The sequence below is a fragment of the Equus caballus genome, chromosome 31, assembly GCF_041296265.1.
Source record: "Equus caballus isolate H_3958 breed thoroughbred chromosome 31, TB-T2T, whole genome shotgun sequence".
In the NCBI taxonomy this organism is placed as follows: domain Eukaryota; kingdom Metazoa; phylum Chordata; class Mammalia; order Perissodactyla; family Equidae; genus Equus; species Equus caballus.
The window spans coordinates 25,279,908-25,284,775 of NC_091714.1; the positions used below are offsets into that span (position 1 = coordinate 25,279,908).

At 36.6% G+C, this 4,868-nt stretch overlaps 1 long non-coding RNA gene across 1 annotated transcript; it reads left to right on the forward strand.

Moving 5' to 3' along the window:
- Positions 1 to 3,651: 3,651 nt before the first annotated feature.
- LOC138921663 (uncharacterized) lies at positions 3,652 to 4,459 on the forward strand. The gene is made up of 2 exons (XR_011434422.1): positions 3,652 to 3,817; positions 4,399 to 4,459. It is a non-coding gene; the product is annotated as an uncharacterized lncRNA (long non-coding RNA).
- The last annotated feature ends 409 nt before the right edge of the window (positions 4,460 to 4,868 follow it).

A 4,868-nucleotide genomic window follows, 5' to 3' on the forward strand; every position in this document is an offset into this window, starting at 1 on the left:
GACTGCAGCGGAGAAAAATTAAGTCAATGGCACAACCGAAAAGTGTCAGAGCCGCTGCTTGGCTCCAGCCTGGGCACCCATCCTTCCACTGCTGCGTTACTTCTCAGTCATGCCAACTCGAGTCTCTGGTGGTGCATTCCTCCCCTCCACTCCAAGCACGCTTCTTCAAGGTATTAGTTGCCCTTGATTTCATAGAAGCACTATATACTCTACAGAAATTTATTTGTGAAAATCTCTGCATGTGTCACTCTCAAGGATGTGCTTCATAAGGAAACATAGAAATGAAATAGTCCCTAATGGTGTTCTCAGTGGAGGTGAATATAAGCAGTCACTCAAGTCATTCATTTGCATCAGGATCATCAAATTGACTCACTGATTCTTTGGCTATCTGCCAGTTCTGGAGTATTCCACATGTTGGTATTTATCAATTTGGCAGTTTATTGCCTTGGTTATCCCATGGTTAACCTAGGGTTTTTTTATTTTCTTCTTTCACATTTTCTGTTTTACAAACTATCTTGATGACCTATATCACTTCAAAAAATAGAAAAATATCCACATTTTTAAAAAGTTTAGTCAAGAGAAGACCCCCTAAATTGTTTTGATAGCCATAGTGACTAAGACAGGCAAGAGAAGAATTTTCAAAGGGCAGAGCTGTTTGTCCCCAAAATTCAGATTCTTTTTTGATGAGTTACTTTCATGAAAATGATTAAAATATGCATACATGTATTTATATTATTATATTTTGTGTTCTGAATATTCCGTATGTTTGGAATATATCATTCACACACAAAAAAAGTTACTTCTCAGAAGGAGTTGCTTGGATGCACGAAGTATCTTACAGAACACAGATGAACTACTGAGAGGAATCAGCAATAGTTTGAAAACAATAGAGAAATGACACTGACACTTAAAGAGGTAATGGAACATATCTTTGATGGAAATAGAATCTAAAAGGAGTATTGTAAGTATCTTCTGGCAGCCTTTAAAAATATTCATGATTACTGAAATTGAGAAATGTCAACAGCATGGAATGAATAAAACTACTTCCCTAATGAGATTTCTTAAGATGAGCAATTGTTTTTTACCTTTTCTAACCTTCACTTTTAAATTTATCTTAAGTATTAAAAAACTAAAACAGAACAAAGAGTATTTAAATATAGAAAGGAGACAAGGCAAATTCAGAATATGATATAATTGACCATTAAAATAGAAATGCTTTCTCCAACCAGAAAAATGAATAGGGAAATAATAACTTACATTCTCTATAGCATGTCTTTACAAAGAAAAAGTAGAATATTTACTTGAAATAATGTTAGTTTTCAATGTTGAAGTTTACAGAAGAGAAAAATATGGAAACAATGTGTTCATAGACAGCCCCAGAATGCACACAGTGGATGCATTGTGTTCTCTTGGGTTGCATAACTACTTTGAAAGAAGTTTTCTTTTCTGTGTCAACAAAGAAGAATTTTTGGCACTGACAGGATACTCCACCATTTGGCCCCATAGACTCTAAGCATGCCTGCAGACATGTGCCAATTGGTTGTTGGGTTTTGAAGAGTATTATGATCTCTGCTGAGCTACCCCACTGGACTCGAAAGAGTCTGACCCACATGTCACATTCCAGCTGCTTGCCTGTTTGTTTTAATCTCAATCCAGTTTAATGGAAATAAGGTGAGTCACCTTGCATCTATGTCAGCTGACATTTGTGTCATGGAAACTGATTAAAGGGGTTGGCCTTGAAATTAAAAAGATAAGATTGTGATTTAATGGACCTCATATGAACAGTGTACTTGTAAACAGATTCTTTGAATTTTAAACTATGAATGTTAATCTTTGGCATTTACAGAGCCTTTCTTCTGGGATGTAGGCAGTATCTGAACTCCCAACTGGATCCATCATCATCATCATGATCATAGCACTTGCCATATGCCAGATAGAATTCAAAGTGCTTTCATATATTGCCTCATTTAATCATGGAACACCCTTAGGAATTTGGTACGACACTTTTTCCACTTTATAATAAGGAAACAGACACAAAAAGCTTTCCCAAGAACATTCAGCTAAGAAAGAACATAGGCCAGTCGCAGACATTATCAAAGTCAAAACAAATTGTCTGACAATAGCAACCCTGCTATGCTGCCCTAAAATATGAACTGCAAGTATGCAATTATTCATTGAATCAACAAAGTGGAAATAAACTATTTTCTTAGCTGACTTGGTAATTACTAATGGCCGAAATAGTCATCAAGCAGTCTTGGTTGAAATAATTTAGTTATTAATAATAGGCTCCCCCTCAAATGCAACAATAGATTCCTAATACCTGGATGAGGAAATAAAGATAGAAGAAAAAAATTTATATATTTTAGTAATTTCTGCCTATTGCCATATTCCAGAAATTCATAACTAACAATAAGTTGTACAACATTCACAGTTGTTAGAGCAGCCTAGGATGGCTGGACAAAGGTTGAATATTTCATGATTAGAAACAACAACAACAAAACAAGTCAATTCTCACTCAAATAAATGTGCTTTCTTAAGATATCACTATATATTTCAAATTATTTCTAATTAGAGAGATGTTACTGAGAAGATTTTAAAGAGGCTTGCCATAACCAAAATACCTCTAAGCTCACTGTATTGAATTCCAATTTTTTTCGTATGAACATAGTAGAAATTTATTGGGATTAATAAATGTCCAGATAAATAGAGGTATCAAGCCTGATCATTGATACTTAAGAAAACACTTTTTCTAGGAAATCTTCTCCATTTAGTCCAGATTTATCTAATACTCAGATCATGCAATGATATAGAACTGAGCTGAGGGTAAGATAAGAGATCCTTCTTTCAGACCTTGAGTTCACTGCAAAAGGGCCCAGGAAAGAAGCCCCAGGGCAGAGGAAACCCAAGAATTGAACAGCAACCTGGTGCTTGAAGGTCACAAATAAATCTCCTCAAGGAAAGACTGGAAAAAATCAGACAAAGGAAGAAGGAGGAACTAGGGTTTGAGGGAGGAAAGGAGACTGGGAAGGGGCCAGAGCAGCAGGAGGGAAAAGAGCGTGATGCAGAGAGACGAGGAAGGCCAAGGAAGAGAAAGGGAAGGTGGTGACAGGTGCGATGATAGTTTCATTCCCTTACCCATCGATGAGCTTTAAAACCCTCAACTGGAAAAACTGCAGGAGCTCTGGAATATACTTTAAAATAATTTGAAAGCAGTAACTGAGTTCTCTGCTAAGATAGTGTAGAGTCTATAGATTCCAACTTCCCTAAGAGATTTCAGTTGTCCCTTTCTAGAGAGTGAGAAAAAGTATCTTATCTTCCCCATGAAAAAAATTCCCAAACCTAATGGAACTGAATGGGGTTGAAGGTATTTATTGTGGATTCTACCTTCTTTGAATCTCACTACCCCAGGCTGCAGACATAAGCAAACTTTAACAGAGGCTAGGGGTTCTGAGATGGTGGCTGTTACCTATAACCCACTTTTACAAAATGTTCGTGAAACTGGTATATTGTTCGTGGACACTTGTGAACATAACGAATTTATCAAAGAAAGGCAACTGAGTGTCTTATCATATAATTAGGTGATAGCACATTTGAAACAGTGATAGGATTGGGATGTTATATAAACACTAAAAACACAACTCTGTTGACTAGGTATCTGTGTGATATGCACATACGTACACATGGAGGTATACCACTTACGAAGACAGATCCAAGGAGCTGAAGATAGCCTGACGATGACAGCTGAGGAGCTGATGGTTGCCTTCCACCACTGAAACAATGTCAATGCCATGAGGACAGGAACTGCTCAGCTTTGCAGGTCAGGAGAGAGGGGAGAATTAGGTTTAACAGAATCAGTTGAGAAGAGGAACATTAAGCCTATCTTGGAAAACTTCTTCTCCATGAAAACTATTAGATGACAGAATCCCCTCTCAAGAGAAATGGTAGAAATCCTCTCACTGAGGACATTTAGAACTCAGCTGTACACTACAAGACATTCCATCGTCCCAGACTGTAGGCCCTTTTATGTCCAATTGTTTTATTTGATGAAATATGCTCACATCGCTTCCACAGGGATGATGTATACAGAAAGACTATAATATATATAAATACACATGTGTGTGTGCGTATATACATGCACATATCATACATACATGCATATATGTACATATCTGGTCTAAGTAGCTTGTGTATATGTTGTATATAAATACATGTTATGTATATAGTCCATGCGTGTATATATATCATACATATATACAGAGACTGTGTGTATGTATGTATATATAATATAAATATATTAATATACACACATGAACTATACGTATATAAAACATATAGATTTGAGAGAGAGAGAACTTTGAGATTTGACATTCTTTTGTATGCATGTTTTTAAACTTGCAGGTCACAAATGAAAACACTAAAAACTGGAACTGATGGATATTAAAGAAACATGCTAAGGTGACAAGCCCCTCCGTTTTCTTTATTACACTAATTGTACCCTCAAGAGTCAGAGTCGACCAGGTTTGCATTTCTTTTCAGTTAGCACTTGCTGCCTCTGAGAATAAGCTCAAAGAGTAATCTAAAATTCCAATAAAAGCAACAGGAAAAAAGTAGAGATGACAAATTAAAAATACTTGAACTCTCAGTGAGAACTTAAGGTTCAATGACCTAACTAACTTTTCCTTGGGAAAGAAACAATCACTTTCAGAAAACCTATGCCCCCACGGAATGACGCATTCACTTCCTCCTAAACATAGATCACATTATCAATGTTGCCAAATATATCAGCAAGCGCCTGGCTGCTGAACACCATGTTTATCTAATGGACCATGACAGACAGCAAGAACAAGCACAGTTGGAGACAGTGATCT